At 34.4% G+C, this 25,056-nt stretch overlaps 1 protein-coding gene across 2 annotated transcripts in view; it reads right to left on the bottom strand.

Annotated features, from left to right (window-relative positions):
* Positions 1–25,056, bottom strand: part of FMN1 (formin 1) — a 513,415-nt gene that overhangs the window by 388,084 nt on the left and 100,275 nt on the right. The window lies entirely within an intron of this gene.

Genomic DNA, 25,056 nt, shown 5'->3' with positions numbered 1-25,056 from the left:
AGTCCTAGATGCTTTGCCTTCTGAAATATCATGTTCTATGATCTCCAATCCCTTAATGTTGTAGCTACTAATTCCTATGTAATTCTGATTGTAGCTATTCAATACTTGAATTATTTCTTTCTGGTCACTTGCAGTATTTTTTCCTGACCTGATAGTTCTGAAATTTGGTTATAAAGTTCCTTGGAGTTTTTATTTGAAAGTCTCTTTTCTGAGATGACTGGGGTATTCTTTCAATGTCTATTTCCAGGGGTCTGGATCCAGGATAACATAGTAGTTTTCCTTGATAATTTCTTAAAAGATGCTGTCTAGGTTCTCCTTTTGATAGTCTTTAAGGCAGTCCAATGATTCTGACATTGTTTCTCTTGGATCTATCTTCCAAGTCAGTTGTTTTTCCAATGTGATGTTATACATTTTCTCTCTCTCTCTATTCTTTTGAATTTGATTTTTTTTTTTTTTTTGCTGAGGCAATTGGGGTTAAGTGACTTGCCCAGGGTCACACAGCTAGGAAGTGTTAAGTGTCTGAGGCCAGATTTGAACTCAGGTCCTCCTGATTTCAGGGCTGGTACTCTATCCACTGCACCACCTCACTGCCCCAGAATTTTATTGATTCTTGATGTCTTACAGATTAACTTCCACTTGCCTAATTCTAACTTTTAAGGAATTAATTTTCCTCAGTTAGCTTTTATATCTTTTTCCATTTGGCCAATTCTACTTTTTAAGTAGTTGTTTCTTTTTCTAAGCTACTGACTTTTTATTTTCATAATTCTTTTGCACCATTCTCATTTCTTTTTCCAATTTTTCTTCTACCTCTTTTATCTGATTTTTAAGCTCCTTTTTGAGCTCTTTCTGGGCTTGACAACTTTCTGTTTTCTTTGGGGCTTTGCCCATAGGCGTTTTGACATTGTTGTCCTCATCTGAGTTTGTGTCTTGATCGTCTCTGTTGCCATAATAACTTTCTATGGTTACATTTTTTGGTTGTTTTTTTTCCCCTCATCTTTTTTAGTCTTTTTCCTTTTTAAAAAATTTGAGCTTTGTTCCAGTGTGAAAGGGACACTGCCTCAAACTTCTTCTGTCAGGGGATGCAGGCTCTGTCTGCTTATTTGGTGCTACACTGATGTTTCCTTGAGACCGAAGGGGGAATCTTATGCCTGGCAAAGTAAGGTGGGGAATTGCTGGTGATGCTGAAAACTGTAGGGGTCTGGCAGTTTACCTGGTGTTAAGTCAGGGTCCTAGAATTTGTCTGGTGTATACTGTGGTCAGTGAAGTGTTTCTACATTCCCCCATGATTACACTGAAGCATGCTGGGTCAATGGAGGTTACCTGTTTGCTCAAGTTTATGCTGAAGCACATGGCAAAGAGGGGAGGAGAAGAGTCCTAGTGTTGGTATTTGCCTGCTCTACTGCAGTGGGGTTCAGGATTTTCCACTAGTTTACTGAGGTGGGGCTTGCTGCTGGCTTACTAGGAAGCTTTTTTTCCTGGACTGTGCTCCCCTTTTGTATAAATGAGACAGATCTTTCCCTGCTGATCTTTTAAGTTTCTTGGGCTAAAAAATCATAATACCATGTCTTTTTGCTACTTCTTCTGTTCCAGGATTTGCCAGGATTTGGGTTGCTATTTTATGGTTGTTTGGAGAAGTATATGGGTGAGTTACAGTGATTTATTGCTTATTCTGCCATCTTGGTTCCCAGAAGTCTCTGCCCACTCACTTTAAATTGATTTTTTATTGGGGTTGTGAAACTATAATTGGTATAAGATTTGATGAGACTGAGACCACATTTTTGGTGGATGTCATTATAAGGAACCCTGGGACAATGATAGTACATTTCATCTTCCTGCTTGCTAAAAGTATATGTGCAACATTTTTCATGCTGAGAAAGTCATACATGTGGGTTGTGTACAGTCTATTCCACATGAAAAAGTGGCTATGGCGTGAGGAAGCCTTATATTTCTGCTAACTCTCCAGGAAGATGGAGAAAAAGGTGAAAATTGGCAAAGAAGAGAAAGGGAGACAGATCCCAGGCAGAATGCCCAATATAGAGAGATAGAAACACAAAAAGGAGTAAGTTAAACATTACAGCAGAATCCAGGAATGAGAAAAGGAGGGGAAGCCAAGAAAAGGATAAGGAAGGAGCATTTTAGGAGCCAGATTATCAGATGAAAGAAGGTTAAAACTTTGGATTTTGAAGAAGCAATAAAAATTCAATAACTGACCCATGGAAAAATAACTTGAATGAATAAAATGAATGAAAATGAAAAAGTGAGGTGAGAATGTTGTCAGAAAATAGAGAAATCTGAAGTCAGGACTTTAGTTTTCTGCCATGGATTCCCCATGTTATCTCAGACAAGTAATTTTGCTGCCTCAGTTTAATCTCCTCATCGATCTTTTCACAGAAAGAAAAAAGTTTTAATTAATTAATATTAATTGAATTGAATTAATATTTCTAAAGCATAAAGTCCAATATAGAAAACCCCACTGAAGTTTAATATCTTATTATATTCATCATCCTACAGATGACATTATCATCTTTCATGTAAATACATATTTTAAAGCCTGAGTAATACAATTTAGTAATTAAAACAGCAATTAGGCAATACCACAATGTAATCACCTGCAAAAAATGAGAGTAGGATGGGAATTTAAATAAGGCAGAACAATTTTAGAATCTAGGGTATCAAATATGTGACTTAAGTCTGAGCAATTTTGTATTTCATACATTTGTCCCATTGTGCAAAATCCCCAAATCAAACTAAAATCTATTAAATTAGATTTGAAATAATGGCCAAGTTATAAATCTCAGGAAGAAATGTGTAGTCAATTTCATTACTATTCATAATAGTCAGCCTATACGTTTTTCAGTATTTATCAATTCTCACCAGCCAATCATTCAACAATTTTTTACTTCAGCACCTTCTATGTATCTTACACTGTAATAGTCCCTAAGAATACAAAGAGGGAAGCTAGATGGTTAGAGTTAAGAGTCTCAAATCAAGAAGACTCCTCTTTTGAGTTTTAATGTGGCCTCAGACACTAGCTATGTGACCCTGGGCCAATCACTTAACTTGCTTTGCCACAGTTTCCTCAAATCTGCAAAATGAGAAGAAAATGGCAAACTGTTCCAGTATCTTTGCCAAGAAAACCACAAATGGGGTCATGAAGCATCAGACATGATAGGAATGACTCAACAACAATAACAGCAGAGTATGCAGAAAAAAAATAACTCTAATAGCCACTGACATTTTAAAGTGCATTTGTGAGTTTCTATATTTCATGAAAAACAATTGTTATCCAGGGCAAAGAGGTTATGCTTGAGAAGATCCAACTCCTTTTTGACTATGTTGAAGATCTGGTGGACTCCATATCAATAGTCTCTACAGTGGTTTTAAAACAATCACATCATATTAACAAAATCCATTTGTTCCCAAGAGAGACTAAGAGGGTACATTTTGCTAGACTTGGAATCAAAAAGAACTGTTTTGAAACTTCAGTTCTGAAGCTAATATTATGATCTTAGATGAATCACTTAGACCCTTGTGAGCCTTAGTTTTCAAATCTGTAATCAGTGGTATCAAACTCAAATAGAAGTGGGGCAAAAAAAACTAAAAAAACTGGGGCCACTAAATTGTACATAAGGATCTCAAGGGGCTGAATACTGATTTTAAAACTGCATATTAACATTTTACATAGATTTTATTGTCTTTAACTTATTTTATCAAATGTTTTCCAATTACATTTTAAACTGGTTTTGACTGTACTCAGGCATTCTGAGGCCACTTGAGGTCTTAGGACTGAGAGTTTAACAGGCCTCTAAAGTCTCTTCCTACTCTAAATCTATGATCTTCTGGACTAAAAATCAGGTTTAAAAAAAAGAGAAACTAAAAGTAAAATCAATGTTTATGTAAATAGTATTTGCATATGTAATCCATATTTTCTGCAAGATTAATTTTCTCATACCATCTATATAAGCTCTTACAGAAAAAAAGGAACTGTGCTTTATGTATTTTCTGCATATTAACTTCTAATGTGGGCACTCAATCAACAATAAGTGCTTGACTCAAGTATCTCTGTAAATATGGCGGGTAAAGGAGAATTGGACCTGGGATTGATATATCATTAGTATTGTATAGTATCTTCCAGAGTGAAGAAAATTCTCTCCACCAATTATAGGTAAACACCTTTTCGGCAAGTTTAAATTTTAACAAATTATTTTTCTAAGATCTTCCAGGCTTTAAGGTCAGCTCTCTATCTATAATACATTATTATGACACAAGCCCAACTGTCCCAAATTGAATTCTATGCAGAAATAGCATATTTTTGCCAAACAAAATTAAATAAACTGGTCCAATTTCCATAACAGCAAGTTATTAGTAGAGTTCTCAGGGTAAATGACCAGTTACTGATGTTCCCTTGGTATCTTTCCCAGAAACATACAAAAAAACCCCAGTTTAGGCTGTAAGTCACAGAGAAAATAACTTTCCAAAAGCTTTTTCAGGCAACCTAGCCTCAGCTAACATATAAGATAACAATTCCCACTTTTAACTTCTCCAATGGAGATAGATTAGAAAAGGTAAATATTTATTCCAGGCTCACTCAATTACCCCAAACCTAGATCAAAAAAAAAATACTCTATGCTCCTGGAAGAATGATACTGAACAGATACAACATATTATTATCATTATTTTCTTACACTTGCTTTTTGTGAAGAAACATATAGGGACACTTACTTTTCCTTGGAAGCTCCTTAGGCATATTCTATGCCTCCCTCCACAGTAAAAGGGAGGCTCCAAGACAACAGAAGATTTCTTAAAGTATATTTTCATTAATTGAGTAAGAGAATGTGAGTAGTCTTCAATCATATTACCTTCAAATGCTGTATCAACTACCATTCAATTTCAAAAAGATTTATAATGCACTGATGGTGAGGATGGTATTAGGCACTTGTGGAAATGGGGAATTCATATACAATTAGTCATGGCTAGCCTATCAGACTGTAAGCCATCACCAGAAGCTATCTAGTGAATAGCTGCTCCTGACTTGAATACCACAAAAGGCAGATGTTTCCATGGAAACAGAACTTTACTTTCACAATAAAATCTAAGAATATGAGCACACTCAGTTGACACCACGTGTTTGATACTTTTGTTCCCAAAAAGAGCTACCACAAAATGAGTTCCATGGAAAAAGATTATTAGAGCCAGACAAGTAAAATGAAGTAAACTGTCCAAATTCTCATGATACCATGTCATTAGACAGTTTCCAAGAATAGAAAGCACAGTATAGCTTCTCCAACTATAAATCTGAATCTATCATCTATCAGTGAAGAATGATCTGCAAGTCTGATCATTCTTTAGTATTCAATTCCTTCATTCATTTCAATTTAATTCAAGCATTCCTTCATTAGGGGGATTCGGGAACAAAGAGTAACCAGAACCTGGTAATGATATTAAATAAACGACTTTTTTACCTATCAGTTAAGTAATATTTGACTTTTTTTCCCAGTATAAAGTTAGCCATTTTTTTTTTTTTTTTTCAGGAACATCAGGAACATGAACCACAAACTAAAGGAGGAAAGTTTCAGACACAAGCAGGAACGCCCAAGCCTGCTTCCTCCCACTCTTACCCATAATTTCATTCTTAAATTAGCACTACATTTAACATAAAGGAACACATAAAGTTGTGGGTTCTATTTCCTATGGAAACCTTTAATAGTCTCCCTTAATCGCTAACGGCATGGTAACTTTCACTCTGTCATTGCCTTCATCTTCATCCATATGATGTCACTCCTCAAACTTCATTTCCCTAAGCTCCTTTTTAGTGTGCCTAGTTAAGAGAATGGAATGAGAAGCTCAAAGGGGAATTCGTTTTTAAGGATACACCCCCCTCTACTGGGCAAACTCCATTTCAACACACCAAAACAGTATGGAATCCCAGAGGAAGAATTACAGATTTCGAGATGAAAGGAACATTACAGAGAATTAATTAGGGGCATTTTATATGAAGAAAATGACCCCTAAAGAGGCTAGGTCTTTTGCTCAGTCACAAAGGTAATACGTGTGAGAATTGGAATTTGAACCCTAATTCTTTGACTTGAAATGCAACACTCTTTTAAACATTCATCACACTCCCTTGGTAATCATCTGAATCCATCCATTTCACTTTATTTGTGAAGTGATTGTGATTCAGAGCAGTAAAAAGTGTGAATTAGCAGAGGAAAGACTAAAATACAAATCTTACTTGTTCAGTATTCTGGCAACTGTATCACATTGTCTCCCACATTTAACTTCAAATTATTGGACATTAACTGAGGTAATCTCTTCTCAAGATGCCTGGCTTACAGCCATACCTGGAAATTCTAAGAACTGTCCTTGGGTCATAAATGACTAGATATTAGAGATCCATAAAGAAATAAATGAATATGACATAGAGAATAGATTCGGAGATCTGTCCTGTTATCTTAGCTTTGCCCCTAACTGGCTATGTCACTTTGGGCAAGTAGATCTCAGTTTTTATCAGCTGGGGGTTTTATTAATAAGGGAGTTGCATTTTATTTTATTTTATTAATGAGTGATCACTGGAGATTCTTCCAGATCTAAAAATAGGCTATTTTTCTGTTATCCAGTTGGTTACTAAATCTTGTTAGTACCTCTTCAACGTGGCTTCTGGGGATCCAACTCAGACCAGCAAAATGGATCCCTTCATGTGAGAGGATGATGATGATGCAAGGAGACTGAAAGACAGTTTTCTGTTTTCTGACCTCTCTATGCTTCCCTCTGCCTCCAATTTAGTTCATTCCCAGTCCACAAGGAACATCTATGTTAGTAAAGGCTGCTTTGCAACCCCTTCAGATGTTATGATTCACAGCTATGGAGGCTCTCGGAGAATTGACCTGTCCCTTCACCTCGGCATGGTCCTTAACACCATTCCCTTCATTCTACTCATAACATCACCATCCTAATGAATTATCCTTCATCACCTCTATCCTTAACTATTGCAGTTTCATTCTAATTGATCTACATGGTTTTCAAATTGATATTTCTAAAATGCATCTCTGGCCATCTCATTTCCCTGCTCTAGGAACTTTGTTAGCGCTTCATGGCTTATAGGATAAAAAAAATTTAATTTGTTATTTAAAGCTCTTCACAGTCTGGTCCGATGTATATTTCTAGACTAATAACATACTATGTTTCCCTTATGCACTCTATTCCACAGTCAAACTGGTCAACTTTCCTCATAAATGACTTTTTTTTCTTTCCTTCTTGCCTTTGCACAGTCTCCCAGGTCAATAATCCTCACTCTTATCAGTTCTTTCTCCTAGGAATCCTTGGCTTCATTAGAGACTCAGTACAAGTGCCATCTCCTATTAAGACCTTTCCTGGTGCAGTCTTGATTTTTAAACATACATTTTCTACTCCCAAGTATCTTTTTGCCCCCTCATGTGGATTTATCTGGTATGTACTTTGTGTTTATTTCTTTGTGATCATGTTTATCTTACCTTGACATCCCCAGGAGAATGTGAGTTCTTTGAGGAAAGACATTATTTCATTTTTGCATTTGAATTCTTCACCATCTAACACAGTGACATAATAGGTTCTTAATAAGTGATTACTAAGTAAATAACTGGTCCAGTGTCAGATAGAAAGATGGTAGAAAAGTGTTATTGTTTTAATTTATTTGGTTGTTTTTTACTTCTCTATTTATTGCTCTATCAGGTTTTGTTATTTACATTTCAATAGGTAGAGGCTATGCCTGCTCCTTTGTTCATTTCCATCTCTTCTATTAAAATTTTCTCTTCTCCTTGTCTCATCATCCATTAAAACATTGCAACTAGTAGTCCAGATTCATTTCTCACTTTTCATTCCTACTTATAGCAATTCTCAAGCCAGCACTGACTACTTATACAAGGCTTATTAAGACTTTATGGTCTGGTTGTAGAGCCGTGGACTCAGAAGCTCACCTTACTGATTCTGTTCCTCCTCCAATTTCTCATTCTTGTGTAATTGAATTATTCACTTGGTCTATGAGATCCCTATTTACAAAGTGAGAAGAATGGCCAATAAGTCTTGATTGGAAATAAAGATAGGTTTAAAGGTACTTGGGATCTTTAAAGATAGGTTTCCATAATTAATCAGGCATAGTTATGATGATTCTTAATTATAGAAACATAGTCTATTAGAGCCAGAAGAAACTTTAGAAAACATCTAATTCTACTTGCTCATTTTATAAATAAGGACATGGAGGGCTAGATAATATAAGGTGATTTGCCCAATGCTACGTTGCTAGTTATTGGCTAAGCTAAGGCTACTATGATCATCTCTAATATCCAATTATTTATGATGGGTAGGTGAATAAGAATAATAATGAGATTGCCTCTTAGATTTTGAACATGGATTGCTAGAAAGATGGAAGAAATTCTAACTATGCTTTGCCTCAACTTTTCTACTGAAAGATGGAGAGAAAAAATTACACTTATAGAAATAACATGAACTATTTAAGGATTCAAAGAAGGTACTATAACCTATGGCTTGCATTTATTTCTCAGTGACCATGTTTATCTTACCCTGACACTTCCGAAGAATCTGAGTTCTTTGAGGAAAAAGTATATAAACCAAGATACTTGGTTTATTCTACTTTCTCTTTACAAATCTTTAAATGCCTCTGCCTTTCTTCACCAAGAAACTCAAAAAAGAATTTAACATCTCATGTGAAGAATGGTTTGACACTCAAACTTTTGCCAAGATAGATAAGTACTTTAAGTGTTTGGTGCCAGGTTCCCTGAAGAAACTTATCCTTAAAAATACCACTACATAAAAATTTTCAAATTATCATGGAGAATTTCAAGAACACTTGGCATTCCAGTTTCTTTCCACTCTACTTTTGTAGAGATGCATCACTGAAAAGAAAGGGAATATTGATTTTAAAGGCTAGCCTAGAAAATAAATTACACTGGAAAGATAAAAATTAAGACATAGTGACAGGACAACATAACCTAGTTAAGTGAGAAAATGCCTATTCTATCAGTCTGCCTTTCCCGATGTTACTTCTCTTTGGCATCAGGTGGAAAAGATCCATTTCACACCTGAACAGAAGTTTGTACTGTCCTTCTGAAATGTGAGAAAACAAATTCCCACGGGGCTGAAGAGGCTACTTTGCATGGGTCACTGAAGGGGAAGAGACCAAAAGCCTGCTTGGCACTCTGATAAAGCAGTGGTTTTCTCATTTAGAATGGCAGTGAAATTGGTGGCCTCACTTGGTTATTCAATTTGTGAAAATCTGTTTAGAATTATATCCCATCATGCAAAACCCAATATTAATCTTCAAGGCACATAATCAAATAATATTTCAACAGACTGAAGAATGTGAACATGTTTTTAAATACATTTTTATTTTAAGAATTCTGTATCTATTTGTGGTTCTCTTAAAATAAAAAATTCAATTTAAAGCTTATACATCTCCAATTGGAGATTGAACAGTTTAGTCTGGATATTCCCTTGAAATCCTAAACTAAACATGCTCCAAACCAAGTGAATTATCTTTCTTATCTTTTTTTATTATATATTTTTTTATAATTTTATCCCTTGTATTCATTTTTCCAAATTATCCCTCCCCTTCTTCTACTCCCTCCCCCCCATGACAGGCAATCCCATACATTTTACATGTGTTACAATATAACCTAGATACAATACATGTGTGTAAATACCATTTTCTTGTTGCACAATAAGCATTAGATTCCGAAGGTACATATAACCTGGGCAGACAGATATTAGTGCTAACAATTTACATTTATTTCCCAGTGTTTCTTCTCTGGGTGTAGCTACCTCTGTCCATCATTGATCAACTGGAAGTGAGTTGGCTCTTCTTTATGTTGAAGATTTCCACTTCCATCAGAATACATCCTCATACAGTATTGTTGTTGAAGTGTACAGTGATCTTCTGGTTCTGCTCATTTCACTCAGCATCAGTTGATGTAAGTCTTTCCAGGCCTCTCTGTATTCCTCCTGCTGGTCATTTCTTACAGAGCAATAATATTCCATAACCTTCATATACCATAATTTACCCAACCATTCTCTAACTGATGGACATCCATTCATCTTCCAGTTTCTAGCTACAACAAAAAGAGCTGCCACAAACATTTTGGCACATATAGGTCTCTTTCCGCTCTTTAGTATTTCTTTGGGATATAAGCCCAGTAGTAGCACTGCTGGGTCAAATCTTTCTTATCTTTAAAAAATAAACTGCTATTTGATTTTTCTATCTCTATCAATGGTATCATCATTTATCCAGTTTTCTGTATTTGGAACTCAGATATCATCCTTGACTTCTCTTTCTCCCTTGCCTTTTATTATCATCATCATCACCACCACCACCATCATCATCTCAAGTATTTATGTGCCAGTCACTGAACTGAACAATAGGGATAGAAAAAGAGACAATACAAGAGAGACAGTGAGCTAGGATGAACAGGACATTGTAACTAGTCTTCCCCTTTCTTTCCCCTATTCTTGCTAGAGCTTTCTTCCTGAGATTACCTTCCAGCTACTTCTAACTTACATATTTTATATGCATATAAGTTGTTTCTATGTTGTTTTAGAATGATAGGTTCATTAAATATAAATTAAGGGAATTAGTTTAGAAGTTCTCTAAGTTTCCTTGTACAGCAGCTAGGTGACACAAGTGGATAGAGCACTGGCCCTGGAGTCAGGAGGATATGAACTCAAGTTTAGTCTCAGACATTAAGAGATTAGCTATGTGATTGGGAAAGTCACTTAAACCTGTGTGTCTCAGTTCCTTCTTCTGTAAAATGAGCTAGAGAAATAAATGTCAAATCACTTCAGTATCTTTGTTAAGAAAACTCCAAATGGGTTCATGAAGAGCCAAATATGACTGAAATGACTTAAATACATACATATTTGTCCAAGATCTCCCAAATATTAAATGTTGGAGTCCTGACTCAGAGCTGGCACCATAGTCATTGGTCCACCTAGTTGCCCCCAAAGTGTCAAAAGCAATATATACATACACACACACACACACATATATATATATATACACCCATATTACCTCATTTGTCCATCACAACAATACTATGAGATAGATGCTATTATTATCCAATATACATATCACAAATCTATAATGTATATAGATCTATGTATACACATACATTTTATATATATATATATATATATATATATATATATATATATATATATATGTGTGTGTCTGTGTGTGTGTGTGTGTGTGTGTGTGTATAAATGAACTCTTGGGGAAGTATGTATATTTATGTATACATACATATAAACAGATAGATTAAGATATAAATATGGAATAGAATAGAATAATATTGGAATAAACCTAATTATTCTGAAAGGGAGGATGAGGTAACAAATTTTAAGAAAATTTTTAGACAGGATATAAATCAGCTCTGATAAACTTATCATCAAACTTCTATCCTCAGCCTTTTTGTCTCCTGTTCTCATGATCTGAAATTCCATTCACTACTATGAGTTCAACTATCCCTAACAATACATCTATATAATGCTTACTATACTAGGCACTGTACAAAGTGCTTTATACTTATTATATCATTGGATCCTCATAACAGCTCTGGGAAGTAAGAATTACTGTTATCCCTGTTTTACAGATGAGGAAACTTAGGTTAAGTGATTTGTCGAGGTTCATACAACTAGGAAGTATCTGAAGCTACATTTGAACTTAGATTTTCCCACCTTTGGGCTCAGCAGTTTATCCACAGGGCCACTTAACTGCTTCTGAAATAACAGATGAGATGTAATTTTAGTTCTGCTATCTGCTACTTAGGTGAATTTGGGTAAGTCATTGAATGTCACCTCATTTGTATAATGAAGTATTGTGATAGATGACTGCTAAGATCCCTTTCAATTCTAAATATTATGATTCCTATGATACACATCTCTAGCTTTGATCTCTATTCTGAGCTCTAAACTCTATTTCTAGCTGCCTACAAGATAGATAGTTCTACTTTAATATCCATTGCTATTCCAAACTAAACACAATTTAAATCAAATTTGTTATTTTTCCTCCTCAAAATCTGTAATGTATTCTAGCTTACTTATATTTATAAGAAGTATCATCACTTATTCATTTTTCCATATTTGAACCTAAGATGTCATTCTGGACTCTTCTCTTTCTCATGTCTTATGTTCAATCAGTTAACAATTCCTTTTGATTCTTCTTTTACATCTACTCTTATATACATTCTTTCTTCCTTAGTCTCACTGCTATCATTCTTATTTAAAAGTCCTCATTGCTATTCTCTTGTATTATTGCAATAACCTCATAAGAATATTTCCAACTTTACTCCTTTCCTGCTTCAACCTACCCTTCACACTACTGCTAAATATACATTCTTTAAGCAAATATGATCTTATCTTTCACTATTCAAAACACTTTATGTGCTTACCAAGTTAATATTCTTATTCTAAGCATTAAGATCCTATACTATCTAGTATCACCCTACCTGTCTAATTTTATCACTCCCTTCCATGTACACTAAGTCCAAGAAACGAAATTATTATTCCTACACATATTTTTCCCTTTGTTCTCCAACTCTATGATTTCTTTTTTTTTCCCCCCAGGTAGTTGGTGTTAAGTAGCTTAGCCAGGGTCACACAGCTAGTAAGTATAAGTCTGAGACCAGATTTGAACCCTGGTCCTTCTGACTTCAAGCCTGGTGCTCTATCCACTGTGCCATGTCTGCCCCCATGATTTCCTATTAACCTATTAATATCTAGTCATTCAAATTCCATTTCGATAAAGAATCCTGAGCCAGGCTTTAGAAAAACCAATATTCTCATTCTGTTTCAATCATCAGAATTTTTAAGTAGTCTGATTCCCTACCCAATTAAGGAATCAATTCTATAAAATCTCTTAGGAGTTTAAGCTGAAACACCAGTACTGAAGACAGCTCATTTTGTTTTTCAACATTTCTAATTGTTCAAAAGTTATTTCCTGAATTGAGCTGAAATCATTTGTATAACTTTCACACAATGAATGAGATTCTGCTCTCTGAAGCCACACAAAATACATCTAATCCTTTCAGACTACAACCCTTCAAATAATTGAAGATAGTGATGGTACACTATTGACCTTTCTTTACTTCCACTTAATCCAATTCTTCACTTCTTTAGTTTAAACATGAAAGGGTCCTTAAAGCAGCCTTCATATTACATGTATAATTGTTAGGAAACACATTCTGAATTAGATGAAAGGCAATAGCTACTTCTACAGTTCAAAGGAAGAAAAATGAAAAAGAAACTAAACATTATTATTTATCTCTGAATAAAAGCAAAAATTCAGATAGAATATGAAGTTATGTCTGTATTGCCTTCATTGATTGTCAAAGAGCTTTCAACTTTGTTAAATATCCATTGCACATTTATTTATTTATTGCAAATATATAAACTTCGCAAAAATACAGTGAGAATGCTAAAGCATCTGAAGTCAAACATGAAAGACTGATCTTTACTTAAAATATACTACAAGCACAGTAATATTAAAAATAAATTGATGTAAAATATATCATCTTTCAGGGAAATAGTATAATATCATTATGATTCTACTCAATTATAAGCCCACTGTAATTTTTTTTCCTGAATAGAATTTAGTAGGATTTCCAAATCAAGGATTACATTGTATAAATCACTGGATCAACCATTCAATATATGCATACAATATCACTGTTTATGGCTACATTGAAATGTATGGCTACATTATGGCTACAATAGGCAATTTCTCCATCTCATAGAAATTTTCTTCAGTGATACCAAAATGTTACTTTGACTAAATAAGTTTATAACTTTGCCAAGAAAAAAATGGAGACTAAAGGTTTTAAGGCTGGATCTAGAGATGAAGTAGAATGAATGTGGATATTGTATTGAATAAGTCCAATGGATAAAGGTGATATTTAAAGATCTCACCAGACACATCAAGCACAAAGTTGTCAAGAAAAAAAAAAGTAGCAAAAAGTAATAATATGTCAGAATGCTTATTGGTATCCTGAAATAAAAAAATTCAATATATAAGATCTTAAAAATACCAGTTTTTATGTATTTCTCTGGAATAGTAAAATAATTGCTAATAGATTTTAAAAGTATTAAAATAAAACTCGTACAATATTATTAAAACACAAGGATCAGCATTCCAAGGCAGCAAAAGAAAGATTACTACTTCCTAATCCAAAAGGTAGGAGAAAATAGATGTTCTCAAACTAATAAAATGATCAAGCTAGCATAGAAAAAATAGCAACTGGACTCTTAAGAACATCCGTTTTCCTTGGTCTGTATCCAAGTACTTGGTTACTAGACCAGAGTCAATTCTGAGGAACACTGAATCTAATTAGAAAAAATTAGGCTCTCTATTCTTATACACATTGGCTTGCTCCACTATATACATCACTAACATTCACTGAATCACTAATTCTTCTAATTAAGTAATCAATTAGGAGATTATCATTTCCCATTGCAAGCCCCCAAATTATATATATGGGGTAATGTCCCATATCATTACTTAATCTTCCCAGTAGTTTACTGGACTCAGGAATGATGAGTAGGTATACTTCTTGGGCAGAGAGAGTGGAAGGGTTCATTATGCATGTTTGCTACCAGCTTGAACCAATTGAACAATTAAAATCCAAGAAGCATTATTCTTCTTGTGCAATATCCACATGATATCAACCAAAAATATTCCTATCATAAAAAATCAAATTGCTGTCAAGATATTTTTTTTACAGAAATGGAGGGGTTCATGATAGCAATACAGGACCAAGTCACTGCTACAAGAAACTACAGAAGGCTTATTAATAAGGACTTCTTAATAGGTGCAGATTCTGCAAAGACATGATAGAAATCATGCAACATATCATTACAAAATGAAAAAAATTCCACATTTATCAGGACCATAATCAAACAGCAAAAATTCTGTAACATAGGCTCACTATCCTTCATGAAGCAGTAGATATTACTACACATACAAATGTCACAGTGTTCTTGTGAATTAAACAAATAAATTTTGCCTTGGAACATTATTACAAATAAAATGATCATTCATAATAACTTAGACAAAATACTTACCTATAACAATTAAAAAACATATATAATGATTACCATATCAACCATTTATGACCTCAAAATTAGGTGGAATGAAAATCTCTCAAAATATAGATACTTAGGAAGAAATCAAAACCATGTGGAACAGAAGAAAATTTGTACTACTATTTGAATTGTCTTGATGATGTTTTCAGTGAGCCTACAGAAGATGAATGGACATCTCAATATTTTTATCCTCATTCAATTACAAATTACAATTACAAAAAAAAATCATCCACCAGTAAAATATATTACCAAACATTGAATGTATCAACTTATCTCTGGACTATTTCTATTTGAATTCCATTCAACACAGAAGAATGAAATAATAATAGCAATAATAGCAGCAACAATTCAAAATAGGATTTCAAAGTTTATAAAGTTTTTTTTCCCACATCAAATTTGTAAGATATAGTGTGAGTATTATTATCCAAATTTTATACATGGGAAAATTTAAACCCAGAAAACAACAAATAAAATTCCCAGAATCATAGCTAGGAAATGTCAGAGCTGAGACACAACACCAGGTCTTCTGATCCAAATCCATTCTTTTTTTTTACACTACACACAATGGTCCTTGGTTATTTGTTCGTCTTTCTACCTTTATTATGCATCTTTTAAAATCCAAGGCTCATTGAACCATCTTCCTCATTAAGCTCATTTGCAGTTAAATCAGAATTTTATTTTTGAGAGTCTCCTATCCCTCTTGCAGTTCCCTTTTTAGACTAGATTTTAGTTGAGGCCTATTATTTCTCTAAAGTTTTCAAATCTGCTCTCAATGCTCTGGAAATCAGAATGCCTTCAATATTGTTCTCTTTGTTAATCATGAGCCTTAAATGGATTGTAATTACATTAGAATACAAGCATCTTTGGAGTAGAGATCCTTTCATTTTTAAAAAATTTATATTTCCAGTTCCAAGGACAATTCCTAATTCCTAGTCACCGTATTGATTGCTATCTTCTCCTAAGTTCTATAACATTTCTCCTTTATCAAAGAATTCCTCTTTATTGATTAGTATCAAATCCAAAGTAGCAATTTCTGTTATTGATTTCTCTGCTTTCATCATCAACAAGGCAAATCAATAATTGGATTGCTTACCATCTCAGGGAAGAGGAAAAAAAGGAAGAGAGGGAAAGATAGACTTTGGAACTCAACACTGTTTTTTTTAAAAATTAATTTTATAATGATATATATATATTTTTTTTCCTCTGAGGCTGGGGTTAAGTGACTTACCCAGGGTCACACAGCTAGGAAGTGTTAAGTGTCTAGATCAGATTTGAACTCCAGTCCTCCTGAATTCAGGGCTGGTGCTCTAGCCACTGCGCCACCTAGCTGCCCCCTATAATTTTTTTGACAGTACATATGCATGAGCAATTTTTTTTTTTTTTTACAACATTATCCCTTGTATTCATTTTTCCAAATTTCCCCCTCCCTTCCTCTACTCCCTCCCCTAGATGACAGGCAATCCCATAATATTAAATGTCAACACTGTTTTTAATGTCAAAACTGTTTTAATATGCAATTGGAGGAGTATATTATTTTTAAAAAGAAAAAAAAATCATAAATCACTATGTATTAGAGCAAAACAGTCACATTCCCCATGTTACAAGAACAAAAAAGTGATAAATAGGTAAAATTTAGAAAAAGGGGCCCAAAATAGTATTACCATCTCACATTTTAGGCTAATTATTAATGCTTAAGCATTGGTGATTTTCCCAAAGTTGATGATTTAGTAATACCAAGAGTTTTGCTCTCAGGTTTAGGGCTCCAAAAACAATGTGGTTTATTGGAAGACCTCATCAACCCAAGAAAATTCAGATTAACTCTAGGATCTTGTAGCTCTGCAGTACCAGATTCATTCCTTCCATTCCCAATGAGCTAGAATGTACAGTGATGGACTCTTTGGCTCAAGTCTTCTTTTTCCAAATCACTTGTCTAGGAGCTATAAAATTTCCAATTTAGTCCCAGGTTCAATATATTTCAATTGTTTGAACCTGGACAAATGTCTTCATCTTTCTAGGCCTAAGTTTTCTTATCTATAAAAATGGGTGTTTTGATATAATAATACCAATAAATATTCTCTCCTATATCTTCAAAGCTTTTCCTAAAGAGTTGAAAATAGAAGACAATGTTTACATTAACCATCTGCCAATAACATAAAAACTATATTGCTTACATCTAGTTCACAATAATTATTTTAGTTAAAGTGGGAAGCTACCAGATAGTGGTATGCTTCCTTTTCCTAGACTCAATTGACAGATGAATCTCAGCTGAGCTCCTCTCTGGCCCCATCCCACCCCACTAACTTGCTCTAATTGTTTGTTTTTTTTTTCATTTTTTAAAATTAATTTTATAATTATAACTTTTTTTGACAGTACATATGCATAGGTAATTTTTTACAACATTATCCCTTGCACTCACATCTATTCTGAATTTTCCCTCCTTCCCTCCACCCTCTTCCCTAGATGGCAGGCAGTCTCATACATGTTAAATGTGTTATAGTATATCCTAGATACAATATATGTGTGCAGAACCGAATTTCTTGTTGCACAGGAAGAATTGGATTCAGACAACTTGCTCTAATTGTAAAAATGCTACTCAATAGATTTGGTAATCCCCATCACTCATGACAATAGGAATAAGTCACCCATGATATAGATTCCCACCTTGCCCATGAACCATCCAGAAATTGCAGGTGTTTCTTTTCTCACTGACTCAATTCTGTCATGTCTATAGCCTGACACTTAGGCCACTCTTCAGTTGGCTTCTGTTTCGATGGAGTCATTTCAGATGCTGGTTTGGTCCCTGTCCAGTCAATTCTCTTCACTAAAGGAGCAGGGTGCAGGGAAAGGAAAACTATCCACTTTACCTCATTTCATCTCATATCACTGGGTCTTATATGAATCTTGAAAGGAAAGCCCCAAAGTGAAGAAGCAAATCCTTATCAGTGGAGATAAATGGCACTTAAACTCAGAGTTCATCCCTGATATTGCAAGAAGAAGCAAAGACAATTTCACATACCAAACAATGACCCAGAAAATCAATACCAGAAGTCTAACTCACTGTCTAACAGGAACAAACCAAGAAACTATCCAGCAATTTCCCCTAGCTGATGCTGCTTGGTAGGTGATTACTCACATTTATGGTCCTAAAGGCAAGGGGACAAGATATCCAGACAACAGAATGAGAATTGCTTGTGAAATGTAAGCTAGGACTCAGAGTCAAGGACATCATCAGAGTAAAGCTTAAATTAAAAATATCCCTTCATTTCCATGTCTATTTGTTTTCTTTTCTACAGGATTTCCCAAATGTATTTAGTTTTAATGGCTATAATTTTTGAAACATCTTGTATAATCATGCCAATTATTAGAATTAGAAAAATCTTTCTTGCTTTAAATATGATTTTAATAAGAAAAAGGTCTTCAGAGACTAGTTCAGTTACATACAACATCATCATAAATTCTCCCAACTGGCTGATGTTGCTATTAGCTTCAACAGCTATTAAGGATCTGCTGTTATGTCCAGGGGTATGGATACAAATAAAAAAAGGCAAATACAATTTTACATTTGATCTTAGAATCTTAGAGGTAATAGGGAGACACTGAAGTTTACTGAATGGTATGTAGTATGAGGGAAAGGGGAATGTGGTGTGTGTGTGTGTGTGTGTGTGTGTGTGTGTGTGTGTGTGTGTGTGTATCTGTATAAGACATAGTCAGACTTATTTAGGAAGATAAATTTGACAGCTGAGTGGAGAAGCAGAAAGCTACTGTAATAATTTAGGCATGAGGTGATGGATGCCTAATCACAAAGTGGTGGTAATATCAGCATGTTTGATGATTGAGAGGACAGATTCTGTTTCTTGAAAAAAAAGAAGAAAAAGATTTCTCATTTGTGTGTGTGTGCATGTGTGTGAGTGTGTGTGCGTATGTGTGTAAATTTGTTTTTTGTGTTGGGGGGTCATTGTGAAATCAAACCATGGATTTTATCACTAGAAGAAATTTTAGAATTCCTTGTGTAGTTTGAAAAACATAAGAATGGATAAGAAAATCAGCCTTAAAAAGTCAACCCATTAAACTTTTTTTTTTTTTAGGACAATTATATCAAATAACCCAATCCCCAGCAATTCTAATGTTGTATTCAGAATTTGATGACTACACATATAGGGATTATGATTTAACTCAATCCTGCTCAGATCTTACTGTAAGAATAATAAGAATAAGTATTCTCCCCTATTTAAAGGAGACTGGTGGCCACAGTAATGTTGGAAACCACAAGAAAATAAGCATGCAAAATATTGCTATAGATTTAAGTTAATTCTGATTTAAATTAAAGATACTTGTTTCAAGTGCCCTGGAATCTTCTTGAAATTTTCTGCCATATCCACCTTATGTGAGAGCTGTGTGTCTTGGACTTCTAGCATTAATAAGAAATTTAATTATAGTGAGAAATAGGGCATGAAGGGTACTGAGAATTCTGATATAATTTAGTTTTTATTGTTTCTTTGTAATATCTTACAAAAACCTAATATTCAAGAAAAATTCAGTATTCATAATCTCCACAGCCTTTCTTCTAGTAATCATTTAATCTATTCTCATATTTATTTTCAGCCCATCCAATACTGAGGCTGAATTCTTAGATAAAGTTGTCAAATGAAATATTATCTAAGGTCACAAAATAATAGCTCCCTAATTTCCCTCTTCAGGCTTCAGATTTCCTAGCTTTAAGACTTTGATGAAGAAGCAACAAGATGTGGAATATTATGGAAAGAGCACTGAACTTGGAGTCAGAAGACCTGAGTACAAATCTTGGCTCTGACAATTTGTGTGACTTTAGGAAAATCACTAAATCCCTCTGGGCCTCAGTTCCTTATGTATAGCATGAGAGAGTTGGATTTGATCATTTCTAAGGTCAAGCTTTAAATCTCTGAATAGGATGGAAATGTGGATTAATGGACAGAGCTCTAAACTTGGAATTAGGAAACATGGGTTCAAATCCTTGCCTCAGACATTTAATAGCAATTCATCATACCTCTGAGAGACAGTTTCTTCAAATATCAAATTTCAGTGATACGGAGAATTGCTAAATATATATATATATATATATATATATATATATATATATATATATATATATATATATATATATATTTAAAAGCCAATAATTGAGAGTGGTACTATGGCCACCAAACTGCCCGAAAAAAGGGTGAACTGGCCCAGAGCAGAAACACTACAAAGTAAACTTTCCATGAGTATTATCAATGAGGTCAGGTCTGTGAGCAGTTACTCAACTTCTAGGCTGGACAAAATAGGGAAACCCAGTTTCAAAGAAAGAATAATAATTAACAACAATAATATAAAAGCTCTTATTCATATAGTTTAAATGTTTTCATCCCTATTTTACAGATAAGGAAACTGAGGTTTATGGAGGTTAGCTGACCTCCCCATGAGCTTACAGTTACTGTCAGAGTTCAAATTCAAAACACTTGATGTTATTTCTACTATAATGAACTACTTCATTTGTCTTTGTCTCAGTAAAACAATTGTAATCTTACTTTAATTAGTGATCTAAGTTGTCTACAATTATAATTTTACAATTTTTATTACTGGATTTTGTACCAAGTCATACTCCTCCATTTCACTTTTTCATTCTCTCTCTTGTGAATAGAAATGATGTTTCCCAAGTTCCTCTAGGAAGCAATAAAGACTACGTTAATTCTCTTTCACCATGATCGTTTTACACACCCAGCTAAATGATGATAAAACCCTTCACAATTCATCATTTACTCTGAGAAATCTAACCCAAAGATCATCCCCTCCCCCTGCCTCACATCTACCATTCATTAAAGCATAGCCTTGAAAAGGACAATGAGAAAGGATGATTTCCTTCCGGGCAAATGGTTACTGAATTAATGGGAACTATCATTCAGATTCTAAAAACCAGGGGCTACTCTTTGGGGCTTCTGCTATTTAGAAACCCACTCTCAGGCTACCAGATCCTGATAGGAGCAATCAATAGATTTGATTTCTTTAGTACCAATGAAATAGTAGAAGCCTAATTCACTCTCAAACAAATGCAGTTGTCCAGCTAATACTCATAGACTGAGGACAGAGACAACCCTATTTAGCCACAAGGTGGGAACTGTATAATTTTTTTCAAGATCTTTTTCAGTGTTTCAAATGGAATTCCTCTTTAGAATCAAATTCTGCTTCTAGTTTCTCTTAAATAATAAGAAAGTGAGTTTGATTTTATGTAGGTCCCTTCTACATTTAAAACCTAAAGGAGCCTATGAAGAACAATTTGTAAGATTATCTTTCCAGAGATAAAAGATCTACCACAGAATCTTAGGGACATCTCAAAGTTATCTAGTTTAACTCTCACATTGCACAGATGTGGAAATTGAAGCTTCCTTTGGACAAGATTAAGTGATTTGCCCAAAGTTACAAAGCTAGTTAATGGCAGAGCAGGAATGAGGAAAGAGGCTACAGAATTATGGAATGTTAGACCTGGAAGTGCCCTAGGAGATTTTCTGGTGCAACACCTTTTACTCTCCCAGACTGATTTGACTTTTTTTTTTTTTTTTTTTTTTTTTAAAGAAAGCAAAAGAGGCCCTTTTTTTTGGCCTCATTACGTAACTTTAATCACTGAATGGCTATTGCCTCAGACAAACTGAGACGTAGGAAAGAACAAGGCTTAAAAAAGCCAAGATATTCCATTGCATTCAGGGCCATTTCTAGTCATCCTGATCTATGTCTTGGTATTGGGCCCTCTCTGGAGAAGAAAGTGAATCTGGTGACTTTGCACAGACATGTTTAATTTAAATCCAATTTATTTGCAAGTCAAGACATCACCTTTCTCATGTCATTGATCTTCACAAATGAAGGATGAACAACAACCTTCATTTTATATGTATATAAGGTTGAGAATTGAATGGTACACATTGTGGTTCTCAAGAACAAGTAATCCCTTCATAGTCCTGAGAATGATTTTGACAATTTTACTATTGAGCTTGAAGAATGGCTTAAGTAACACCCAAGGAGTCTGAACATACAGAGTTTACAAGAGAGCAAACTTGAGAGGAAGATGTGGGGATATAGGCCCACCTGAAACTTAATAAGCCAAGCTGGAAAAAATTGATATGAAGTGATAGGAAGACAATAGACAAGAGGTGAAACTGAAGGGAAATCTGAATCATGGCAGAGAAGGGACAGATAGAAGCGAAAGGTTCATTGAGGTTCTGTACTCATGTGGGAAGAGATGAGTTGGACTGAAGTTATTTTTTACCCATTTCTTTAAGGATTAAAAGAACTAAGTTCCAGATTCCTTCCTTCATGTCTATCCCATCACCAGCACCTTCTTTCACCAGAGAGTTTACTGCACCTTAATTGTGCCACAAATATAAAGAAACCAGGGATTAACTGAAAAATTGCATAATTTAAATTTGAACAGCAAGCCAAAGCTTCATCCCAATGTTAGGAATTTTCTACTTGGGGGCTCTGAACTATTATGATTCTATCAATTTTTTCATGTCTAATATAAATGCTAAAACATTGAAGATAAAATGACCTTACAGACCTAAGATAATGGCTCCTAAGCTAAAAGTAAGCTATTCACAAGACAAGAAGAAACTGATTCAGTCTATAATTATGATATAAAAATGAAAGGTGGCAGACTGGTGAAAGGAAAGACCCAGATGACAAGGACTGAGATACATGGCTCTATCCCTTTCATAAGAAAGGAGGGATCATAAAGTATTGAATACTTTCCAAAGTACAGTAATATAAAAAATTATAAACAAATGAAGAGATATGTACTAAAAATGAATTAGCTTTCCAAGGTCACAAAGAGAATAAATGGCGGAGCAATGACTCAAAACCTAAGTTTCCTGGAATACTGAGTTTAGACTCAAATACCCTCAGTTCAAATATTGAATCTATTTACTTATTTTGTGTCTTTAAGAAAGTTATAAGCTGCTCTTTGCCTCAATTTCTTAAATATTAAAATTGGAAGAGCTGTAAGATCGGTAAGATCTCTTTTAGTTACAAATGCTTGATAGCGGGGAAAAAAAAAAGCTGTAAATGCCACTCTGCATACATCCTAGCACCCCTTTGCTCACCTGCCATGCTCAGTACCGGCTGCACTATGGTCACTTATCTCAGTTCTGATAGGATGGTTTTAGTCATGAGACATTTAAAATAATTAGAACCAAAGGGGGTAATTATTGGTATTGATTTAATTGCAATGAACTCTTATGTGGCAGTAATGGCATGAGAACAAGCAACAGTGTTGGCAAATGCTGAAAATGCTGGGCTTACTTCCTTGGATATAGCTTCATTGGCTATTGATTTGATTATCACTTTGATAATCTTTTCAGAATTGTCTGAGTTTCTAGTGGTGCTTGCTTAAGTAGAAGCTCATGGAAAGCCATATTTTCTAAGTCATGTGAGTACATTGATGAAGATGAAGGAAACTGCAAAAAAACACCTAGATTATTCAACCAAAATCCTGTTATCATTGTACTGTCGTGTCTCAATTAATGCATGAGTCCCATGAAGTGGTTACATTATTCATAATTGTACTATTTGAAAAAAAATATATATATGCATGTATATTATGTGGTAATTAGTTCCAATACAATGAACATATACAAATAAAACTTGAATAATGTGACCACTTTGTGGGTTTCATTATTCATACTAACCAGGACCTAGTTGCACCTCAAATTTATTTCCGTTACTTCCAGAGATAAGTCATCAAGAATGTGGGGCAAATATTTCGCTAGGATATACTTTGAGTGATAAAAGAACCTACAGTTTCTGCCTTGATTTATAGCTTAGCTTTAGACAAATATGAAAAGAAAATTATTTCCACGTATGACTTAGGTGGTAAAAACTTTTGACAATTTTTTCCCTGAAAATCTAGAAAGAAATATGTGAGGAAAAAAATCTACTAATAGAAATATTTTTCCAATCAGTAAAGACTTTGATCAGGCTACGCTATAATATATTATGAAAGAGTTCAAAAGAGAGATAAAATATGACTTTATCAATTTGATCTTTCATTGCATTATGGGAGGCTTTTGAGAAGATCAAATGAGAATTTTTTCTATAAAGAATGATATTTAACCATAGATGCTTGTAGCTGAACCTGAAGTTGACTTGACCACATTTTGAGAATCTTCTCATTAAGTTCATCAGGAAGATGACTAATCAGCGTCAGAAGGCCATATAAAATACTCAAGTCAACAAGAACAACACTGGAAAAGGCATCTTTATGCCTTGTGCATGAACAAAAAGCCAAAGGTTCTCCAGATTGTACAGGATCATTTTGGTCTTTTGAGACCAAGAGTAGAAGAAAGAACACTTGTGCATAAGAGAAGAGTTAATAAAAATTTTAGCAGAGAGATAAAATTTTTCACAGTTAAATTGTTTGCTATTATAGATGTGCTACTGCTGTCCCTCTCCTTTCCCTGAGGCACTAAGACTTTACCAATCAATAGGAAACACAACTATTCCAACTAAAAAGAGCCAGGTGTTCTTATAATTATTGATGGCCAGATATAAAAGGAAATTAAAGTATCCTAGGGAGAGGAAGATATGGCTAAAAATAAAACAAACCTCTTGGAGAATTTACTTTAGTTGGAATTCTACAGCTCTATGTGAAATCCTAAACACTAAAGTTACAATTGATATTGATTGCTAATGGAATCATACATATTTCTGTAAAAAATAAAGGCAGAGGAAATGAACATCTGATTGTGATGCAGGATTGAGTCTTATATGAAGGAAGGAAGGAAGGAAGGAAGGAAGGAAGGAAGGAAGGAAGGAAGGAAGGAAGGAAGGAAGGAAGGAAGGAAGGAAAGAAACATTTATTAATTACTCTGTGTTAATCATTGTGCTAAGAACTTTATAAAAATTAGCACATTTGATCCTTATAACTGC

The sequence above is a fragment of the Sminthopsis crassicaudata genome, chromosome 2, assembly GCF_048593235.1.
Source record: "Sminthopsis crassicaudata isolate SCR6 chromosome 2, ASM4859323v1, whole genome shotgun sequence".
Lineage (NCBI taxonomy): Eukaryota > Metazoa > Chordata > Mammalia > Dasyuromorphia > Dasyuridae > Sminthopsis > Sminthopsis crassicaudata.
Note: the sequence above shows the minus strand (reverse complement) of the source record. Positions and strands in the feature narration are given on the sequence as shown.